At 43.5% G+C, this 24350-nt stretch overlaps 1 protein-coding gene across 1 annotated transcript in view; it reads right to left on the reverse strand.

Annotated features, from left to right (window-relative positions):
* The window catches only part of VAT1L (vesicle amine transport 1 like), a 98389-nt gene that overhangs the window by 26234 nt on the left and 47805 nt on the right, over positions 1 to 24350 (reverse strand). The gene's annotated exons all lie outside the window — the stretch shown is intronic.

Below are 24350 nucleotides of genomic sequence, written 5' to 3' on the forward strand. Positions count from 1 at the left end.
TTTTTGCGCAAAACAAATCTGAGCTGTCTATACTGGCCCTTTTGCGCAAAAGCTTTTGCACAAAAGGACTTTTGCCGGAACGGGAGCAGCACAGTATTTCCGCAAGAAGCACTGATTTCTTACATGAGATTGTCAGTGTTCTTGCGGAAATTCAAGCAGCCAGTGTAGACAGCTGGCAAGTTTTTCTGCAAAAGCAGCTGTTTTTGCGGAAAAACTTGCCAGTCTAGACACAGCCTATAAGTATTGAGAGCATTTACACCAGGAAATAAAGCTTATGGTATTCTTCTGGAGAATTGACTCTCACAGTAGAAAATGGCATAGTGTAATTAAAAGAAGACATTTTATGCTGTTATTGATTAGCAAAACAATGTATCCATGTGATAGTGCAAGTAAAATATGCATCACACCATAAATACATGTCATTTTGATACTGTTTCACATAAGTATGTTCTAATAATTGAAATCCTTAAATAAACAAAAAAAATCCTACTCAAACCAAACCTGCCATTCAATAGTAAGCATATTTCCTTTTCTTACTGGTTGATTCTCTTGTACCATCTTACAGATTACTATGGCTTTCTAATTACAATACTCAGGTGGTAGAAGACAAATGTTCCTCTTTTTGTCTCCATCTTCTCCCTCCACTCCCACATCTTGCATTGGGGTAATTCTGCCTGATTAACTGCCAGATTCCAACAGAAAAGTTATGATCCCTCTTTACACAGAAGAAGTGAAAGATCAGAAACATCCTTTTTTGAGAGCTGAGTTTGAAACACTTCCAGAACCACAGTTTTTACACACACCGTGTCTAGACGTTTGGAGAATACTTTTTAAAGACAACACAACCTTTCTTTTATTCTGAATTCCCTCTCAAATCTGACCCTTTGAAGGAGTTCTGAATTGATGAATGGTCTTAGTCTGTTTCTAGACAAACATGCAAACATTCTAAACTGGAGGAAATTCACTTGCTAAATATGACCCTCATCCTTTAATCACAGAATACTAGGACTGAAAGGGACCTCGAGAGGTCATCGAGTCCAGGCCCCTGCCCCCATGGCAGGACCAAATACTGTCTAGACCATCCCTGATAGACATTTACCTAACCTACTCTTAAATATCTCCAGAGATGGGGATTCCACAAACTCCCTGGGCAATTTATTCCATTGTTTAACTACCTTGATAGTTAGGAACTTTTTCCTAATGTCCAACCTAAACCTCCCTTGCTGCAGTTTAAGCCCATTGCTTCTTGTTCTATCCTCAGAGGCCAAGATAAACAAGTTTTCTCCCTCCTCCTTATGACACCCTTTTAGATACCTGAAAACTGCTATCATGTCCCCCTTCAATCTTCTCTTTTCTAAACTAAACAAACCCAATTCCTTCAGCATTCCCTCATAGGTCATGTTCTCTAGACCTTTAATCATTCTCGTTGCTCTTCTCTGGACCCTCTCCAATTTCTCCACATCTTTCTTGAAATGCAGTGCCCAGAACTGGACACAATACTCCAACTGAGGCCTAACCAGAGCAGAGCAGAGCGGAAGAATGACTTCTCGTGTCTTGCTCACAACATACCTGTTAATGCATCCCAGAATCATGTTTGCTTTTTTTGCAACAGCATCACACTGTTTCATATTCAGCTTGTGGTCCACTATACCCCCTAGATCCATTTCAGCCGTACTCCTTCTTAGCTAGTTGCTCCCCATTCTGTATGTATGAAACTGATTGTTCCTTCCTAAGTGGAGCACTTTACATTTGTCTTCATTAAACTTCATCCTGTTACAACCCCTCCTAGCTTGGTATCACCTGCAAACTTAATAAGTGTACTTTCTATGCCAATATCTAAATCATTGATGAAGATATTGAACAGAGCCGGTCCCAAAACAGACCCATGTGGAACCCCACTTGTTGTACCTTTCCAGCAGGATTTTGAACCATTATCTCTATACCTCAGTTTCTTTATTTTCAGTAGGAGGTTTATCTACCTTGTATTTTACATTGTGTTGCCATGTGTTAGTAGGGCTTGGCTGTTCATGATGTTGGCTTTTTAAGCCATGTGAAGTTTGCTTAAAGCATATGGGATAGGCACCTGTTTTATACCAATCCAAGTAAATAAATATCTATCGAGTGTAAAACAACCTCAGATCAAACAACCCTGTGAAAGATGGTACTAAAATGTGATGCATTATTAAAAAAGTCAGAGTATGAAGAAATGCCTGACTATGGTTGTTTTATTTATTTTATTAATTATGCTGGCTAGTCAGTTTTGCCAAAGGATACAAACCCACACGTTTCCCTTTACCTTATGTGTGTGTGTCTGAAGGATTTGTACAGTTATTTTATGCAGCTGTGATGACAATATGTAGTTTATTTCTACAATTGTATGTTTAAACAGCAAGCTTCCCCCAAGAGCCTGGCTGAAAACCCCACCGTTATTTCCTTGCTCCTACTTAAATTTTTCATCACTGGCCTTTTGTTCAGTTTTGTTGATTTGATAGCAAAGTGATTTCTTTGGTACCAGGGAGGAGGTTCCTTGTGTGTTCATCAAGTGAAGGAGTTTGTTTTAAGAAACTATGCCTAGAACAGAAGGAATATTTCACTTTCCCATCTTATACGCACATTCAGCTAGTATTCAGTGGTGGTGACCTATCCACCCCCTTGACTCAAGAGCAAGAAAGCACTTAAGTATATTCTTAAGTGCTTTGCTGACTCAGAATTAGTCTTTAAATGAAAAGGATTTAATTCCTCTGACTTATAATCATATTGTTGATTATTCAAATACAAAAATTAAAGAAAATAAAAACATGGGCAAAATTTTTCATTGCGAGAATTGGGTATGGAATTTACTGTACCTTACAATCTTGAATGAACATTTACAAAATTAAAAAAAAAAAAAAAAAAAAAAAAAAAAAGAGTTGGCCCAGTTCTACCCCCTTGCCGCCATCTCTGAAGCATTGGTAGCATTTGCTTCTGCACCATAAGAATGAAGGAAAGGAATTTGTTAGGGTTAATCCTGCTATGCGTACGGGGTTGGACTAGATGACCTCCTGAGGTCTCTTACAATCCTAATCCTCTTGAATTCCATGAAAGCTTAGTGGGATGGGAACTAATAGCCATACTGGTTAGTGGGCTCTTTTATATTTGCTTTGCTTCAGAAACATTTCCACTGTAAGTATGCAAGGCATTGAATAAGCCAAAGAAAGAAACTAGAGGAAAGGTCAATGCATCATAGCTGTAGCTCACGAAAACGTATGCTCTAAAACCTTAATAAATGTGTTAGTCCTTAAAGTGCCACCAGACTCCTTGTTGTTATTGCTGAAACAGACTAACATGGCTACCTCTCCAAAATGTACCATATTCTGTATGGATGAGTAAATTCAAAGGTGAGTTCTCCACATGCATCCAGACTAAGGCTAATTCATACCCGGTAAGAGAGAGAGCTGACTTCCTTTTGGGGGGTCTGGCTTTGTTACCGAAGTAACTCAGGATAAACAACATAAATCACATCCTAAACTTTTTCCTTAATTTGAATACTCTTAAAGCTCTGCCCATAGGCCCTGATCCAGCAGAGTACTGAAGCCCATGACTCACTTTAAACATATGAACAGTAGTGGAACTGAGAGGGAGTTATTCACATGCCTGAAGTAAATACTGGATTGGCACCTTAATGCTCACTGGTATCAGATCCTTATTATTCTGCCAGAGTGCTATTCCCACTTTTCCTATATCTAGAGTAGGTTTTATTGAGCCACACCAATCGAATGAGATAGAAGTTAACCAACAACTTCTTGCAACGTTCCAGCCTGCTATACTAAATGCACATATGAATCCATATCCAAGCCAAATAGAAATGGATGAGTGGTTTTTAGGTAAATGGTACTGCCATGTAGACTAAAAACAGGTTGCAGTGGGGTATCATGGTTTAGAATTCTCAGTGGGTCCACTGAATGTTTCCATTGTATTTTGGCCAGTCTCTTTGCTGTGATATTTCCGGCAGGAAGAGCAGTGAAAGAACAACCAGGGATGTCTTGGGCACAGAACTGTGAAAAGCCAATGCTGATGAAATGTCTGTCAGGCCGTGGATGGTCCAGGTGGAGAAATACAGACAGACCATTTCTCGGACAGCCCTTATGTTGCTAAAACCAAAGAAGTGATGCGGAGTTTACTGAAGTCTGCCAAAATGTTATTTTACTTCTGCCATGGAACTCCAGGGGTTACACTTGCTAAGCAACAATTGTCTAAGGTATCATAACTCTTTTCTAAAATCAATCTATTCCACCCAAGCTTTAATGTGAGCTCTTTTTTATTGCTCCTGGGAAGAATCTTGGAGGCTTTTCCCCTCATTCAAGCAAAGCTCCCACTGAAGTTAATGAAAATGGAAAGGTTCCCTAAGATTCAGCCCAGAGGCACGTACAGGTGAGTGGAGTGCTCAGTATCTCTTGAAGGAGTTTCTCACTAGCCTAATGTGATCTTCATTTTGAAAACTGAAATACAGATGAGCAGGGACTTGGAATGGTCTCTGCTGAATTAGACCCAACTTCTTAATACTATCTGAAATTGCTAATGCTTTAATAAGTGTGTCCAAATCCCACCACTGAATGCTCAAACTGGCACCGACAGCAAACCTATAGAGCAGGGATTTGCATGTCTACACTATATGCTGATTTGAAGGTCCCAGTGCAGCTTTTAGATAATTTAAGATGCTCAGGTTTGAAAAATTGTGCTTTGTATGTGAATGTTTGTTCTAAAACATAGACTTTTAGAAATCACCATAAAACTATTGAGATTTCCATTTCTGCTGTTTTTTTCTGAATCAGCAGATGCACAATATGGATTTGGTCTTCAAAATATCTTCATTGGGGCTCAGTCAAGGCAAAATATACATACAAGAAACCTTTAGAATTGATAATACATAAGATGTTAAATTTATATCGATATCTGTAATGAGCAATAATATCATTTCAACATTATCGCACCATGAAAAAATCTCAGTCATCTTAAAGTCTGATGATATTAGTTTAAGAGATGCCTAAGATACTTAAAACTATTCTTGGCACAAATCTGGGCAAATGATATGAGCCATTTCATTCAGGGAGGACATTAGTATCGTGTAACAACTGTTAACCAAAACCAGAGTCCTTTGTTCTACTGAGTTAAGTAGACCCAAGAGAGACAAAAATGTAGTCAGAATGTGTTTTAATATGATCAAATCGAAAATAAATTTTAAAAGCTTTTAATGATAGAACTTTCAAACTTTATGTTAAGAGGGAACTTTGGTTAATTAAAAAATAAAACCACCAACTAACCCAGCAACACCTATGATACCAAGGTTCCCTCTAAGCCAGTGTTTCCTGATTTTATTTGGCCACGGAACCCTTTTCAGCTTAAAATAATTTCAAGGAACCCCTAGGGTTCCCAGAGTAAAATTTGACAAGCAAAAAAAAAAAAAAAAAAAAAAAAAAAGAGCCCCGCCAGAATTGGTTGAGCAAAAAAACCCTGCAAAATGCTCTGTCTCTTTAAGACGGGGCGGGACAATGCCGCATTCTCGCGGAACCCTTACTTTCGCTTTGCCGAACCCTGGGGTTCCATGGAGCACCAATTGGGAAACACTGCTCTAAGCTGTATAACAGCATGGCACTGCAGCTGCTTAATGAGCCCTGCCCAAGGACTCAGGGCTGCCGTGCACAGAGCTGCCCGGCTGTGGGAGAAGCACTTCTCCTGACTGGGAGAGACTTGCTGCTCTGTCCTCAGCAGGGAGTCCTAGGTATTCTACCCTAGGACTTCAGATGGCATTAGGACAGAATGGTGCACGTCACTTCTTGCTGCTAAGTGCCATCCATTGAATACTCATGGACTACTATAACAGCCTCTGAGGACAACACTCACACCTAAGTTACCTGAGGTGCTTGGATGGATGCCAGAGGATGACCCAGAGAGGGATCCAGACTCTGTCATATCCTTGATGCAGGGCGTGTGAGCTTCTTAAAGGTAGAAGGGTTTGTAACCAGCCAGCTAGGGGACACTGAGTTTGCTTTACAATGACCTTTTTCATGTAGGTATTTTGAATTCCATTGAATTCATTCCAAATCCTCTGGTTTTGCTAGTACATCATGAGAGAGATATTCTTTTGGGGGAAGTGGAGGCTGCACTCAGTATGTTCTGGGCCCATATGTGACCACTGCAAGGAGGAGCATAATACAGAAGAACATCAGCAAAAGCATAATAGCCCAGGCATCCTATCAAGGGAATACCCAGAGATGGGTTGCTGCTGGTGCTCTGCTCCATAGAGTGCAGGTGGTGTTTCCCATATATTAGCATCTTGGAGAGCACGATCTCTTCTCCAGAATTCCTGCAAGTCTCCTTGTTAGAGTCAGTCATTTGGGGGCTCCTCAGCACTAGGAAGCATGTTCCCTACTCTCTGTTGGGATGGTGTGTGTATTGGGATAGACCTGTGGTCCCCAACACGGTGCCCGCGGGCGCCATGGCGCCCACGGGGGCATTTCCATGTGTCTGCCAGGTGCTCGGGGCTGGCCTGGCCCCGGGCGCATGGCGCTGGGAGCGCCGGCCCCGGGCGCGCCGGCCCCGGGCGCGCGGCGCTGGGCGGGGTACACCGGGTGCGCGGCACATGGCAGGGGAGCGCCGGTCCCAGGCATGCAGCTATGGGGGTGGAGGGGCCGCCCCCGGGCATGCGGCTATGGGGGGGGCCGCCCCCGGGGCGCAAGTGTCTCCGCCCTCTGGCGCCCAGCGGGCGAACGGCCACGCCCCCTGGCGCCCGACAACCTGGAAAGGTTGGGGACCACTGGGATAGACTTACCACTATAGCACCTCCTGCTGGCTGTTTTGGGAATTAGCTCACAACCACCAGCATAGTTCGCTCTAGTGGTGATTCCCCATCACTTCTACTGTCTACATAATCTCCATCATCTGGACCTGTCTTGCTCCTGGATTGTGACATCTTCTTCAGGATACAACTCCCCTCTCTTATCTCCTCTTATCCTAGGAGCCTTTCCATTTTCATTAGCTTCAGTGCTGGGACACCGCTTCCTGTTTTCTGGGAACTACTATTAGCAACCAACAGGTGCTGTAATTGCCCATACTTGCAGAGGCACAGGTAAATATAGCAGCGCTGGTACACCAGGGGCTAACCCTGGCAAAGTGGATCTGGTCTGCAGGCCAGTATTTGCCCACCCCATCCTAGAACCTTCATGAGCTCCCCTTTTGCTTCACTACCCTGCCCAGCACTGCAGTATCTCAGTATCCCTGACAACCAGTCCTTCCTCCCTTTCTCTGAAGAAAAATTACCTTCTGCTCTGCTGGGCAGACTGTTATATATGGGCTTCTCTAACAAGCCTTCCCTTGATTGGTTCGCCCAAAAAGCCCTTTCCTAATTGGCCAGGATTCTGGGCAACCTCTCAAAGGCTGCCCTAACCCTTCATCTGCCTGTTTGTGGCTGTCGTTCCACCAAAGTCTGGCTTGCTCCTCAAAAGGATGTAGTGTGGTACCATAAGACAGGCTGGGATTGATTTGGAGCTTCAAGGTTTAATTTTCATCTGTGCTTCTGCATTACAATATCACTACAGCTGATCGCAGAGTTAATGTAACACTTAATTAACACTAGGTTAATTACTGTTGATCAAGTATTCAAGTGTGTGTATTGCTGCAGAAGAGTGCAATTTTTGCAAGCATCAGGATAATAATATGGAAAAGAAGCCTGCTCCTTTCTACAATTAAAATAACTACTATCTACATCATTGAACCAGTATTAAAGTGCAAAAAGCAAAGAAAGAATTCTGCACTATTGCTCTAGAGATTTCCCTCTAGTTTCACCCGCCTGCCAAAACCAGTCATCAGTGTGATTGCTGTTGAGAGACAGCTACTCATTCTCGCTGATGTAGCTAGCAACATACCTCTGCTATGACTGTTGTTGCCCAGAGACACTGATAACTGATCCTAGGAGAGCTGCTAGATCTGCTCAAGTTATTTTAGAAAGGCGCTTCTTAAAGGATCTTTTCCTTTATCAGAAACCTATGTTTCTGCTGACAAAAAAAAAAAAAAAAAAAAAAGGCTCTGTACATTATCTCAAAACATGTGTGTGACCCTTATCTCCATAGTATCTGAGCAAATGAGACTCAAACCACACAAAGTTGTGGTCCAGACAGAAACTCATAAGATATGCTATGTGATATGGTTTCCCACCATAGCCATTTTATATCTCTTGGAAAACTTCCTTGCATTTTGTTCTGCTCTATTAATTTTCTGTCACACAACACTCACTGAGGACCTCTCTTTTTTAGCCATGCCTAATGTCTTACCCTGGCTTAACTGCCTGTTGTCAGTCATTTAAATGGCCAGAGAACATGAATTTTAATGTGGCATATTCTAGGCAAAGTACAACTCACCATATAGCTGTATGGACACATTTTTCCCTTTCATTTAGATCTCCCAGTGCTTTGGAGTCTCTCAGAGCTTCTCAGATAGCTTGATGAACAGGACTAAAAACCCACAGCACCACTACAGGAGTATTAAAGTAACAAATGCATAGATATTATGACCACAGAGACAATTAGGACTTTCTGCATATCGCAAGCCAAAGAACTTCACACATTAATCCCAAAGTGAATTAACCAGTGACCTAAGTGACACAATGGAGTAATGCTCAACTATAGCAACAGTGAATTTTGTCCTTAGTCTGGAAAAGAAAAGACTGGCTCATGACAAAACAGGATTATTTTTGTGCGTATAGGGTATTAGAATACTTGGAGGTTGCTTTTGTAGTCAGTTCTTTCCATATCTCCAGTTAGACTCCTGCATTACTACCCCAATTTATTAAGCACTAAACACCCAATCTTCTGAGGTGCTGAGCATCGCTTGAGGTCAATGGGAGGTGAGGGCATTCAGCAGCTGTCAAGATGATCCTGATTTAAATTAGGCAGGGCCTACAATTTCCCAAGGAATGAGCACCACCGCCAAGAGAACCCTACACAAACCTAGCATTTCTCCTTCATGAAACAGAGAAAAACTGGATTGGTTTCAATCCAGCCTGAGCAATTGAGGGCTTTCTTTCTGAGCTAATTAACTAATTAACAAAGAAACATGCGTGGATTTTTTTGGACACAGAGGAAAACCGTACATTTCATTTACAGGCTGTGTGTTTTAAAGAGAGCACAGCTGTATCCTGTGAGCACAAGAGTCCAAATACATTCCTCCTCTCCCCATATCACCACCCATATTCCTGCACTCAAGTCTGCATTTTTACCTAAATGTATCAGGTCTCCCTTGGTAATGCTCTCCAAAAGCGAGATCTCCCTCTAATTTTATCCAGGAGCCTGTCTCTTGGGTGCCATCATGACTCTCTATTTAGCACAGAGAGAAAACATACCCATTTATTACTTAACGTTGTTTTACCCATCTTAGTACCCTGGCTCCATTTGTTAAGTGTTGTTTCCTCACGATAATTAATCAGCAGGTCACGCTGTACAACATGTTTATTCTGATTTTCTAATTAATTACAAATTGGTCTAATTCATCTGCCTCTATTTCATTTCTTGTAGGTAATTTCATTAATTGGTAGGTTTCCCTTTCACACAGCTCATTTTTCAGTGGGAATCTATTAGTGCTAACTATACTATTTATTTTAATTTTTTTCCCCTATGTTTCTTGTTCTCCTTCACATTATCAAACTGGACACCAAATTTGCATGTTGCTTCGATCCTCCCTGCTATAACTGGAAGATGCTATTACCTGCCAAACAATGACAACCAGAAGTGACAGTCAGCACCAACCCAGTAACATGTGTCTCCAGTTCCCAATTCCTCCAGAAAGGATTGTTTTTTGCTGGCTCATCTTCTGCTTACTGAATGGCTACAGGCTGTATCTTTGTTAATTGGGAGAGTTTTAGTTCAGCTGATCTACTTTCTAAGCTTTCCGAGAACAATGTGTTAGCATAGGCCTGACACTCATCAGTGTGATGCTTTTCACAACTTTATATGCTCGTTACTTCTCCTCAAGATTTTGCACCTTCCTGCTCCTTCCTGAAATGCATCCAGCCTAAAACACTGTATTCCCAAAGAGCCCATGACTCCCAGCATGCATCTATGGTAAGGCCTGGTTTTCAGAATTGCAGACACAGAGCTGAGTGGCTCAACACTGAAAAGACAAAACTGAAAATTAGAGGTTTTATTCCATTAGCTGGCTGTGTGACAGCAGGTAAATCACAGCCTGCCTGTGCCTTCTCCTAACACATCTGGGGCAAAAGTGCTTTGAAACTCTGAATGACATGAATTATATACACCTAAAGTATTATTTCTATATTTAGAGGCTTATGTGAGTCAAAGCAAGTCACATTTCAAAAGCCTTATTGCTAGTAGCTGGAAAGAAATGTATTGATTTGGAATAATTACACCCCACTTCCTTATACAGTATTATACTTCATATACTGCTTGAGAGCAACTTAAAATAGCAGTTCATTTAAGCGCGCGCGCGCACACACACACACACACACCACCTGTCTATATAAATAAACTAGAACTCCTCTCCTTCTTTAAGAGATCACTCACTACCCTACGTTTGCAGTAACAAAGACTACTGTTAAATTGCATCATAACTATCAGAGGCCTGAGGTCTTAGGCAGGTGCTCACAGTGTCTTTGCCTTGGTCTCACCTTGCCTCATTCTTGAATATCTCAACCTTATTAAATCTCAGTTCAACAGCAAAATCCAAAACTTCTACTGGATTGTACCTTCACTTAAAGAACCAGATGGAGAGGGGGAAGGTGGATTATAAATGAGGTAACATCTTGTTAGCTTCAGATTCGGCAAACCACAATAAAGGAGAAAGAATATGGGGGAGGGTAGTAGATACTTGACAGTATGAATAAAATCAGAAAGGATGCTGTAATGGGGCATAGATTATATTTTAGATGGAAGGCCTTTCAGAAAACTGCATCATCTTATTACCTTAAAAGTCATTGTCTCTCTTTTTAAAGTGTGTAATGTTGGAATTTTTCAGCTAAAGTAAATAATTGTTAACATTATAGAATCATAGGGATGGAAGAGACTTCAGGAGGTCATTAAGTGCAATGCCTGCTAAAAGCAGGACCAATCCCAACTAAATCATCCCAGTCAGGGCTTTGTTAAACTGGGATTAAAAAACCTCTAGGGATGGAGATTCCTTCACCTTCCTAGGTAACCCAACCTAATAAAATATTTTTTCCTAATATCCAGCCTAGATCTCCTCATTGAAACTTGACACCATTGTTCCTCATTCTGTCACCTGTCATAGAGATGTTAAATTTAGATTAACTAAACGTATAGTCGATGGAATTTCCATTGACTACAGTTCAAAAGTGGAAGCCCCAGAGAGAGCATGGGACCTCCATAGGACCAGCAGGGGACCTCCATGGGACCAGTGGGGGATTTCCCCCACAGAGAGCATGGGACCAGCGGGGGACATTTCAGAAGCAGAGTCGCAGAAGCAGTGGCACAAGCGGAGACTGCTTCAGTCTCTGTTTGTACTTTTCCGCTATGCCTCTCTCTCTCCTGCGGAGATGGTGCTGGGGTGAATCTGCTTTTAAGCCATCTCCCCCATGCACTGGCTCCTGCTCCCCGCCTTTGCTGCCTCTCTCTCTGATAGAAGCAGTAAGGTTGGGGGGGAAGCGACTAGTAGCACCACTAGTCAACGATCTGAAAAGCTTCTGCTTATCGGATAGTTGACTAGTCTCTTAGGGTACGTCTACACTACAGCGGTAATTTGAGTTCACTTAATTCAAAATAGTTAATTCAAATTAACGCATCTACACACAAAACCTATTTTGAAATAGCGCGTCCACACTAAGTGGGCCCTGAACCGAGGTTAAGGCTGGCCGGAACCAGTGCCGGCAGGGCATCAGGTTAGGACATAGCCTCAGGCACCAGCCCCACACACTAACTGAGCTCTGTGCTTAAAGGGACCCTACCCCAACCTTGGACAAACAGTTCTCAGGGTTTCCCACTTGTTTCTCTACCTTGATGAGGGACAGCAAAGCAGTCCTGTCTTGGAGTGCCCCAAGTGCCTGCACTCGGGACACCATAGCACTCGGCCACAGACCCAGAGCTGCTCCTGGGCACACCGGTGCGTCTCGTGGGGTCGTTGCCATTAGCCCGGCTGCACTTGCTGCAGGCTGCCATCTAGGACTGTCAGGATCCAGAATGCCCTGCGGGAGAGCGTACACCCCGAGGAGCCCTCAGAGATACCCTGGTCCTCCCCACCGGGGGGCTCGTGCCCCATTCCTCCCTCATGTCCTTCCACTTACCCCTTCCTAGCCCCCCTTCCTGATGTCAAACAAAAGACATGTATGTTAAAAAATGGAAACTGGGTTCATTGAACAAAACTGGGGGGGGGGTGAACCTCTGGGGAGACTGGGAAAAGCAGGTGGGAGAGGGGAAGAGAGTGGGTGGGAGAGCGGAGGGGGAAGCCTGGGAGAAGGGAGCTGGAAGGGGGAAGCAAGGGGAACAAGGGGAAGAGGAAGCTCAGGGCCCAGGGTCTTGCTGGACCAACTTGATTTTCATGCAAACCTGCTCCTGGGTTTTCATGTGGCCTTTGGTGACCAGGCAGGCAGCTATCCTGCCATAGACGGCCACATTCTTCTGTCTAGTGCGGAGATCATGGATATTGGGGGCATGCCTGAATAAGGTCCATGATCTCCATCCTGGACCAGGAAGGGGCCCGCCTTCTCCAGCCCCTGTCAGGCTCCTGGGAGCTGGCAGACTGCTCCTGGGGAGTGGTGGAGGGCTGGCTGCCAGTGGCTTGCTGGCTCATGTTTTGGGAACACTGAGTCAGGGGCCCTGCTGGCTCTGGGCTGGCAGGCTTGGAGTTGGCACAGGCACTGTGGCCAGGGTCTACCCCTTTAATGGCTCCGGGGCTGGAAGAGAGGAGAGTAAGTTTTCCTGGTTGTGCCCAGAGTGGCCACCAGGGTTCCCAGTGAAGGCTAGAGGTCCCCTATTTCGAATTAAGTGTCTATACAGCACTTAATTTGAAATAGCTATTTCGAATTTGGTGTTACTTCTCGTAGAATGAGGTTTACCAAATTTGAATTAAGTGCTCTGCTGTTTCAAATTAATTTCGAAATAGCGGTTTGCATGTATAGACGCTATTAAAGTTAATTCAAAATAACGCTTGTTATTTCAAATTAACTTTGCAGTGTAGACATACCCTTACATCCCTAATCTGAGACAATCTCTTGCCAGATCCCTTAAAATAAATAAATAAATAAATAAATAAATAATCTTACTCACGTTCCATTTTCATCCACTTAGAGTGTATGCTCATTTTGTGACCAAGGTAAACTTCAAATGGAATGTGAGCTCTGTATCTACCCTGCACAAATCTAACATAAATTGTTCTTTAGATGCACCTAGGACTTGGAGATTAGTTATTAGCAGCTTGTTCCCATGCTTATGGGGCTTTTTTTTGGTTGTTTTTTTAGTCTTGTCCCCTCCTCCGCTCCTCCCTCCATACATATTGCATTACTAAAAACATATTCAGTTGGACTGCAGCTTCTTAGAATTTTGTTAGCTTTGATACCTGCATGAGGTGTACCTTGTTATATTAAACAGTATCTGTATAAACAGCAGTGATTTACAGGATAAACAATTTAAAGACTTTGAAATGCTGATTTTTATTTTATGCAGTCATCAAAGCAAACAGAATGTTACACTTCAAGAAAACAGCAAGGCATCTCTCTAGCAGAACGCAGTACAGCAATGTCTCATAATTCTGGATTAGTCTCAGAGGAATAGCTATGTTAGTCTGAAACAGGATAGATTACAAACAGGAGGCTGCCAGACAACTCACCAACACCACATTCTACAGGTGTTTTTCCTCTGATCCCACGGAGGAATACCAAAATAAACTACACCATCTGCTCATGAAATTCCCTGCTACAACTTGGGATCAAATCTATACAAACACCTTCCCAAATCCCCGACCAGGAATATTCTATCTGCTACCCAAGATCCATCAACCCGGAAATCCCAGATGTCCCATCATCTCAGGCATTGGCACACTTACAGCAGGATTATCTGGCTATGCTGACTCTCTCCTGAGATCCTATGCCACCAGCACGCCTAGCTACCTTTGAGACACCACTGAGGAAGCTACAGAGCATCAGTAATCTTCCAGAAAACACCATTCTGGCCACCATAGATGAAGCGATTTATACCAACATTCCACATCATGATGGATTATTAGCTGTCAGGAACACTATCTCCAATGATGCCACAGCACACCTGGTGACTGAGCTACGTGACTTTGTCCTCATCCACAACCATTTCCAATTTAGGGACAACGTATACCATCTAGTCAGCGGCACAGCTATAGACACCTGCATGGCCCCACAATGTGCCAATGTCTTTATGGCTGACCTCAAACAATGAGCTCTTTGAGCTCTCGTACCCTAGCATTCTTAGTCTCCTTATGCTGCATTGACAACAATCTTCATCATTTGGACCCACAAGGAGATCCTTGAAGAATTCCTCAGGGATTTCAACAATTTCTACCCCACCATCAACCTTAGCCTGGACCAGTCGACACAAGAGAACCATTTCCTTGACACTACAGTACAATTAAAGGTGGCCACATTTCCACCACCTTATACTGGAAACCTACCAACTCTTGTTCTTACCTTCATGCCTCTAGCTTCCATCCAACACACATCACATGATCAATTGTTTACAGCCAAGCCCTAAAATACCCCAATCCCATAGACAGAGGCAAACACCTAGAGGATCCTTAACAGGCATTCTTAAAACTTAAATACCCACCTGGGGAAGTAAACAGATTGACAGAGCCAAAATGAGTACCCAGGAATTTGCTTCTTCAGGACAGGCCCAGCAAGGAAAACAACAGAACATCACTAGTCATCATCTGCAGCCCTCAACTTAAACTCCTCCAGCACAGCTTTGACAATCTACAACCTGTCCTGGAAAATGACCCTTCACTCTCATAGGCCTTGGGAGACAAGCCAATCCTCGCCAACAGACAACACCCTAACCTGAAGCAAATTTTGTCGAACAGCCGCACATCACACCTCAGACATACTCATTCACGAACCTGCAATAAACCCTGCAATTGCCAACTCTGTCCACACATCTATACAAGAGACACCGTTACAGGGCCTAACCACATAAACCACAATATCAGTAGCTCATACAACTGCACATCCTCTAATGTGATCTATGCCATCAATGCCCCTCTGCCATGTATATTGGCCAAACTAGACCGTCTCTGCAGCAAAGGATAAATAGAAACTAACCAGATATTAGAAATGGTAACACAAACCTGTAGGACAGGGGTTGGCAACCTTTTCAAACCAAAGAGCTAAGCTTCATCAAAATTCAGAACAAGCGGTCAACAAAGAGCCATATAAAAATGCCCATGTGCATGATTAAAAATATACAACTTAATATGATTGATCACTGACATGATTAATAGCATTAATGAAACATTGTACTCACAGACTTTATTTAATGGGACTTCTGCTGCTGCATCTTTTTGCCCCATTTCTTTGAAGTTTACTTCATAAATGGTCAAATTCAGCTTCATGCAGGCATTCAGCTGGTCTTCTGCAAACTTTGGCAGGGGATGTGGCGGTGCAGAAGTCAGGGTTGAGGTGTATGAGGGGCTCAGGGCAGAGCTTGGAGTATGTGGGAGGTGCAGGAGGCAAGGAAGGGTGCTGGGGGTGGAAAGTTAAGTATGTGTGTGGGAGCCCTGGGGCCAGATTACCTTATCTGGGCAACAATGGCTGGATGAGGGGCTGCACCAGGATCGCCACAACCAGCCTCCCCTCCTACCCACACTGCAGCAGGAGCGGGTCGGCCGCCAGCCCTTTCTGCAACCAGATGGGAGCTAGTCAGTGGGGCCTGCCCCAGGATTGAGGCTGGGGACAGGACGATGTGGCCAGATGGGAGACTGGCCTCAACTGAGGCCTTGTTGGCCAGGCTGCTGTGGGAGCAGCCACATCCCAGGCCCAACCCCAACTCCAAAGGGAAAGGGCTGAAGCTGGTCAAGGGCTGTGTGATGGTTGCCTGGCTGCTCCCAGGGTGGCTCTACGCGGGGGGGGGGGGGGGGGGAGGTCCTTGATCTGTTTCTTTATCCCCATTGCATACTTTGAAGGTCAAATCCAGGGCTCAATAGCAAAAGTCACATTAATTTCAAATATTAGCAGGAAAGTCCATGCCGCAGGAAGCCACACCACCCATACTGGAATATACATGATTTTTATAAATCTTACAGAGCTGAAGTACAAATGCTCCTCCTGAGCTTACAGCTAAGGCTGATGACAGACACAGAGAGGTTTTGTTCAAATTGTAGCCCCGTCTTTGGAGGTTTCCCTCTTTCATTATTATACAACATCAATTACAGAAGCATTTCCCTTAGAACAGTTTTGATACCTGCACTGAGAAGGTCATTCATGCCAGAGGATGTTTTCAGTGGAAAAGCTGTGAGATTAACAACAGCGGGTTCTTTGAAGCCACACAGTAGTGCCAGAAACACTAATACATTCTGATGCCTTAACCTCTTTCCCATCAGATTAAATACCTCTGTCAATGTTGCTGCTTTAGTCGGAAAGCTTCTCCACTCCCCATCCCACCAGAAATCCTAGAATTCCCTCATCATTGGGACATAGCTGGGACTGAGGGCACTGCTACAATATTCCATTGCAGCTAGTGAGGAAGACCATAAACTGGTGCAGAGAAGGGAAAGGGAATAAAAATGGGAATATTCAAGTAAACGGTTCCCTTTCAGATAGAATTACACAATCCATGCTCATATAATAATTTATTAAAATATTGTAACCAGTATCTTAAAGATACGGTGATTTAGGCTATTTCAGGAAAATTGCTCAATCCTGCAATTGATTCATGGAAACAATTAGGTGGCCCCATAGGTTCCCTTTCACTTCAAAATGATTCTAAGCATCTCCCATTTTTCATGTTACTCACCAGCCTCTGATGTCAGCCCCCAGCATTTCCATATCATGGTGATAAATGCTGCACACACAATTACTGCATTATCACTTTGTAATTAACATGTTACAAAGGCGTAATCACACTGTTATTTTGCAGTGTCAGGTATTAGCTTGGGTGAAATACAGTTAATTAATGCTGTACAGTAACTCAATACCTTATTACCTATCTTGTGGTCTGGAAAGAATGTCCTCCACTTGCAGCTTTCTGAATAGGCCAGTGTTTCTGAAGATGCACCTTTCCAGACCACGCCACACTGATGTCAGTGAAATGTTCACTGTGACCCAAAAGCAGTTACAAACATGGAGAAGTACGCCTTCCTATTGATGATGTCTGTGGCAAGACGGGTTGGTGCTAAAATTGGAATGTGTGCGCGCCATTTATTGCCTCTCCACAGTTAGGCAAACCCATTTGTGCAATGCTATTCACTATTTCATGCACATCTCCCAGAGTCACAGTCCTTCTGTAGTAATACAGCCCCACTGATTGACTTATCCACTACTAATTGATTTGTGACCGACCGATAGCAATCTAGAGTCACCAGCTTTCAGACAGCAATTGCCACATGCTTCTCTACCCAGAAGGCAGCTCACATTCTGGTGTCCTTGCTCCACAGTTTGGGGGCCAACTCAGCACACAGTTCCAGGAAGGCAGTTTCCACATTTGAAAATTCTGCAGCCACTGCTCTTCATCCCACACTTGCATGATTATGTGATCCTACCACTGAAATGCTTGTTTCCCTTGCCCAAAAGTGACAGTCTATCCAAGGCAGCTGCTCTGTGAATGCCAAAAGCAATGTCAAGCTGCTCGGATCCATATCATGCAGGATGTTGGATGCTTGCAAATCTTCCTACAGTATTAGGAACTTCATAATAAACTGTGCTGCCATGGCCTCATGATTCTTAACAGAGCATAGGAGAGATTCATTGGATCCATCCCTTCTCACTAAAGATGCCAGGAAACACAGCAAAGAATGGCTGATGAAAATATGACACACCAGAAAGCCAGGAGCCCAAAGAGGCCTGGGACAGAAAGCAATGCATCATGGGATAGTTAGCATGGTCCCAGGACAATCCGTGATCCACTCTCCTTTCCCATAATACCTAGTGAGAGGAGATATTGACCTGCACTGTAGGATGCATACCCACAGTGCATTGCTTACACTGTTGATGATGAGGTCCCCAATGTACACATGGTCTGTCACCAGAGGGAGCTAATGTGAATAAAGTATTCTGATTTTATTTTTATTATGTTGACTTTTGGGTATCAACATAAATTTGGTTGACAAAACTTGGTAGAGTAGGCAAAGCTTTACTAAATGCTTATTTTATACTGATCAAAATTGTGAAATCAGATCACGGATTTGATCATTAGTTGCCAGGAAAGACAAACATATAGCTCAGAAAGTAACTTATGAACTGGGACTCTGGTCTAAACTTTACATTTTACACTGGAGTGTCATCTTGCCACCTAATCAGCCTTTTGCTACAATAATATTTTAAGTGTCTACCAGCAGAAAATTACCTGCACTCTTAAATACTCCACTGCATAGACATGCAAAATACTTGAGGCATGTCAACAGGAACTAATTCTTCATTTGGTTCTGCAGTTAGTGATTCGTTCCAACTAAATTTTCATTTTACAGTAACTGTGGGTTTTGTGTAGTCTCTTTTGGCTAACTCTTGTGTATAAATCATAAAATGAGGCTAATCCGAACCACTTGAGATCAAGCTTTTAACTCGGATTTATGGATGGGGATTTGCAATAAAGAATTAATCTTCATAAGTCAGCATCAAGGGATATAGTACATCACTAAAAATATACCACTGCAATCACTAGACACTGTTTACACTAGATCTATACAGATGTGATTGTAATTCCACTGAAGAAAATGGAGTCACTCTAGATTTACACCAGCACAAGTGAGATCAGAATCCAGCCCACTCAACAGTTTGTTTTACTCGTTGATGCAGCCTGCAAGACACTGATCTAAAGACCTTGAAATCAATGGGAAGATTCCTTACCATTCGGTCATTCCATTGACTTCAGTGGCATTTGAATCAGACTCTAAAATGGGGGGGGGGGGGTTCAAGAGAATGGAAAGGATTCGATCCCAGTTAAACAGTGAATGCAGTGCCTCCCTGTCCTACTCCTACTGAAGACAATGGCAAGTTTTTCCATTAATATCAATGAGAGCAAATTAGGATGACCAGGTGTTCCAATTTTATAGGGAAAGTCCCAGTATTTGGAGATTTGTCTTATAGAGGCATCTACTACCTCCTATCTCTGTCCCAACTTTTCACTCTTGCTATCTGGTCACCCTATAGCAAATCAAGGCAAATACATCTAACTGAGTGGTCCCCAACCTTTAGAGGCTCCCGGGCGCCCGGGAGGTGGGGCCACTCACGCGGCGGGTGCCCGGGGGCGGGGCTATGTGTCCGGGGGCACGCCAGGGGACTGGGATGCCCTTGCACCCGACACCGGCGTGTGCCCTTGGGCCGGGGCTGGGGCCGCCCGAGCACCTTGTGCCGTAGGCCCGGGGCCGGCGCTGCCACCCGAGCCACGCGCCTGGGGCCGGCACTGGCGCCGCTAGAGCACCGCGTGCCCGGGCGCCCGCATGTGCCCCGGGGCTGAGGCCGCCCGAGCGCCGCACACCCAGTGCCAGTGCGTGTCGCGTGCCTGGGGCCGGCGCCTCCCGTGCGCCGGGGAAGGGGCCAGCCCAGGTTGTCAGCGGGCGCCCACGAATGCCCCGGCGGGCACCGCGTTGGGGACCACTGGTCTAACTAAATAGCTGGTATCCTGCAAGTCATTTAGCAACCAGCAACCAACTAGAAACCAATGTATTAATTCAACCACATAGAACAGCTATATAGATAATACTTATTATAATGCACCCTGCTTCCTATATGGCTCGCTTAGCTAAATTCGGAGAGAGGATGGAGGTGCAATACATAACCTAGCCATTTGTAGATTCATCTCTGCTGAATGAAGGAAGAAAGGAGGACAAAAGGTACATCTGGAGTAGGCAAAATGATTAAAAGCAGTACTGCACCACTTCTGAAAAATCAGGCCACTGACAGATTTAAATAGCTGACTTGAGGGACCAAAGTGTGAAAAATCTGGCTTCTTTGGCTTCTGTTAAGAAGAAATGAACAGGGCCATGTCAGTGTAGGCTGCATTGAGTGCTCAGAACAAGATTAAAACCCCATTTCACTCTTCAGATGGCACCAGCTGAACTTAGTTTCCAACTTGAAACAGATGCTGGCCAGTGAAGAAGTGAATATTCGATTAACTCTAGAAATTCAAAATTTTCCAGAGATCCAGAAAAAACCCTTTTTCGAAAAAAACCCGTGTAAACCTTTTTTTAGGAAGAGCAGTTATTTCGAAAAAGGGTTTATTTCTGAAAAAAAGCATCCAGACTACTTTCAAGCAAGTCTAGACGTGCCCGAAATGTCCTCATTCACAATGCTGGAGATCACTCTTCTAGCATCTGATTTAGTGGGTCTAGTTATGACCTTGATCTTAATACATTTAAAAAGCAGAAGCACAAAGGGGATGGGGGGGGGGAGGGGAAGAACCCGCTGTGAACCAGGAATCAGCTGATCCAGCTCATGCCAGGTCCCCATGCTGCGCACCAACCTTTTAAATGTATTAAGAGCCAACAGGCACAACATCCAAGACTGGGCACGAGCCGGGAATTGGCTGATTTCCTGCCTGCGCCTGGCTTCCACTACCTCTCTTCCATCCCTTGTCCCAGGAGGAGACCGTGCTGGGGGAAAACAAGGCAGCAAAGGGGGGGGGGGGTGTTTACTAATCAGAGGCAGCAAGAGTGGGATGGGGGAGAAGTGAATAGTTGCTTACATCGCTACTAGGTCCATCATGTTGATTTTGCTCTAGAAAAATTAATCTGGACATATTTCCTAATGTTTTGAATGAAGAGTAATTCTTTATAATTAATTAAAACCCCCAACAACTCCCAAAACTCTGGGATCATTATATTCCTGAAAATGCCAGCCAGTAACACATTTTGTAAATTGCTTTCTAGATCATGAAAACTGAGCAGGATTGATAAATGAGCTATATTTTGCCAGGCTGCAGTCTTGAACAGATGGATTTCCATATTCCTCATACTAATGTCAGAGAGAGAGAGAGTTCGCATACTGCCAAATGTTACATGAAATGTTACCAAACAAATGGAAGAATATTGCTTAAAATCTCCCAGTAAATTCTCATCATGTTGACTAGAAGATTACCCTGCCATGTATAACCTTTTTTTCTACTGTTTTTTCTTGGTCCTAAATTGTGTAGGCTCATAATTGTCATTTTTAAGTGCCTCCTTACTTTAATGCCTATGTAACAAATAAATCTACAAGGAAACAGCAGCATGTTCAGCTCCATCACTTACATACTCATGTCACTTAAATATTTTAAAATATTGTGCAATCCCATTTAATAATAATAATAAAATATCAGACTCTGCATGTATTGATTTTAGAATTTTATTCTATTGTCCATCATAGTAATATCTGACTACTACTGGTTTTATAGGGAAAGTAAAGAAAGTCTCTGGCACTTCTCCCTTTATAGGGTCAGATCTCTGATTGAAGGGGAGGGTTTGGGAGAGGTTTAGGAATAAGAGGTGTTTGAAATGTTTCACTTATGGCAGGGATGTTCTCTCGAAGAGGGAGGCTTTGCATGGTTTCCCAGAAAGGTTTAGACTATGGATTTGCCTGATCTCCCCAGGAAGATTGCTAGATGGATCCTCTAATAGAGAATGCTTTACCTGGGCCTTGTGAGTTGCACTGTCACTGAGGAGTGGTATTGTCGTGGGAGTTCATAGACTGAAATTTGGTTTGGATGTAGCTGTGGCTCAATCCATTAACTGCTTTGAAAATTAGGACCTAGGCCTTAAGTTGATGTAAAAAGGGAAGTGGGAGGAGAAACTTGAGCATCGAGTTGATGTGCTCATGGCAGCCTGAGCCATGGAGAAGGCAGACAACTGCACTCTTCACCCCCGGATCCTGTGCATCCATCTTTACATTCAGCTTCAGATACAATGAGTTACAGTAATCCAGCCCAGATGTGACAAGCGCTTGGATCACTGTGGCCAGGAAGAAAGGACTAGTTTTCCTAGTGAGCCGCAGATAGAAAAAGGCATTTTTAAGAAAATGATGCTAGCAGATCATCCCAGGACAATGAAGAGAGGCGTTGATGAATTGGGGTGTGGGTGTACATTGTCATTGGAAGGTGGGTACCATGTCTTGGCCAGTTCTTCGAAGTGTTTCCCCTTGTTGGTGTGATCTGGGTTCAGCCTCAGTCAGACACTCTTCATCCAAGAGCCAATTACCTGTAAGCATTCAGTGGCAGTGGTTCCATCAGTTGAAAAGGAGATATAAAGCTGAGTTTTATCAGCATACTGGTGGAAACTAAGCCCATGAGCAGGTATATCAGCCCACATTAGGCCTGAGTGAACTATGGATTTAAATTGAATTTGGATAGTAGCATGAGCAACAGGCTAAAAGAATGCAATCCAAGAGAAACTCATGAGAAGGGAAATTGTTTTTATGAAATTTGTGTTGTAGTTTAGTGTTATTTAAGATTTGGGATGGGAGAAACACATTTTTAAAAAATTGAGTATCAGAGGCAGTAAGCTGCTGTTTTATCCCCCTTCATTTATTATAACAAAATGCTAGGTCCAGTAGTTAGGGAGAAACATGGCAAAATGAGATAAAACCTTGAAGAAAGAGGCCCAGTCATTAATCTTGTCTTGACCGGGGCGAAAGACAGAATTCGCCCCTAACGTTTCATTTGGCCTTAGCTAAGGTCCCATGACAAACAATAGCCTCGCTTGTTTGTAATAACTTAAAAAAAACAACAACAACAAATAGTCTGGTAGCACTTTAAAGACTAACAAAACATGTAGATGGCGTCATGAGCACACAAAAGCTCATACCACCATCTATATGTTTTGTTAGTCTTTAAAGTGCTACCAGACTATTTGTTGTTGTTTTTTAAGTTTATCCTGTACAAACTAACTTGGCTACCCCCTTTAAGCTTCTTGTTTGTAATAGTGTATAAAAGGCAAGGTCTTTCTAGGAGTCCCTTGCAAGAGTTCTCCCTTACCGCTCTGGAGTACCGCTTTGGTGGGATGGTTTCTCCCAAGTCTGATCTGGTTGTTAAATATTTTGGCCAATGCAATTGTTGCCGCGAGGGTACAGAATACAGGTGTGTGCACATGCTTACATCTGTGTTTTGGATGTAACAAACACTAAGTGGCCACTGACCTAACAAAAGGAATAATTATGTGGAAACTGAGTTGTGGTAAACCTGAAGAAGTGGGCTGTGCCCACGAAAGCTCATGATACCATCTACATGTTTTGTTAGTCTATAAAGTGCTATCAGACCATTTGTTGTTTTTTCCAGAATAAAATTATTAGGAAAAATATTTCTATCATCACAGCATTTCACTATCTCTGCCAGTGGTCTGAAATAGACACTGAAGAGAAGCTGAGATACTATGAATCTTTCTGGGAGGAGGAGCAGTTACTCATCACCACTGAAGAGGAACAATTAGAGTCACTGTAGTGCTGAGCCCAGAACTCATGTAGGTGTGTTGTTAGTACCTTGTGGCCTACTGATTCAAAAGCTGCAGAGTGATCCAGCGGGGTGAGCATGAAGATCTCACATGTGACAATAGCCCAGTGGTGGGCAACCTGCAGCCCATAGAGGTTTTAAGTGTGGCCCACAGGACATTTTATTTACTGCTCCCCATGCACAGGATTGCCAGATGTCATTGATTTCTGTCCACATAGTTTTTTTCCCCCAGCATTGCTAAAATGACTCACTTAAAGCAAGGGCATGCGAAGTAAGGGGTGTGCTCATTGCACCTAAGGTTGACTGTGTGTGTGCTCCGTCTACATCCAATTAGAATGCTGCTATGGTTCAGTTGCACACCCCACAAATTCTAGGTACACAGGCTCATTTAGCTAAACTACCCAATCCCAGGCGACCTTCTTGGTTATGTCAATCTTCAAGCCCACTGAGATGAATGAGGGCCACTCATGCGGCCTATTCATTAGCTCAGGTTGCCCATCACTCCATAACCTGAGGAGGTATTCTGCTATGCCGCCTGAGCAGTCTCTGTGCTCTGCCCGATCTGAACCCTGATTCTGAAGCATTCAAGTATTTGACTGATATCACACACAGCTGGAGCTTGGTGGTTACTACTGTCTTGCAGAAGCAAGGTAACAACAGGTCAATCACAGCCAACATATGCTGCTAGTATCTTTTGAATAGCAACTGTACAACCACAAATCACATTTAACAGAGTTGGGAAAAACAACCATCTTAGCT

The sequence above is a fragment of the Pelodiscus sinensis genome, chromosome 12, assembly GCF_049634645.1.
Source record: "Pelodiscus sinensis isolate JC-2024 chromosome 12, ASM4963464v1, whole genome shotgun sequence".
In the NCBI taxonomy this organism is placed as follows: domain Eukaryota; kingdom Metazoa; phylum Chordata; order Testudines; family Trionychidae; genus Pelodiscus; species Pelodiscus sinensis.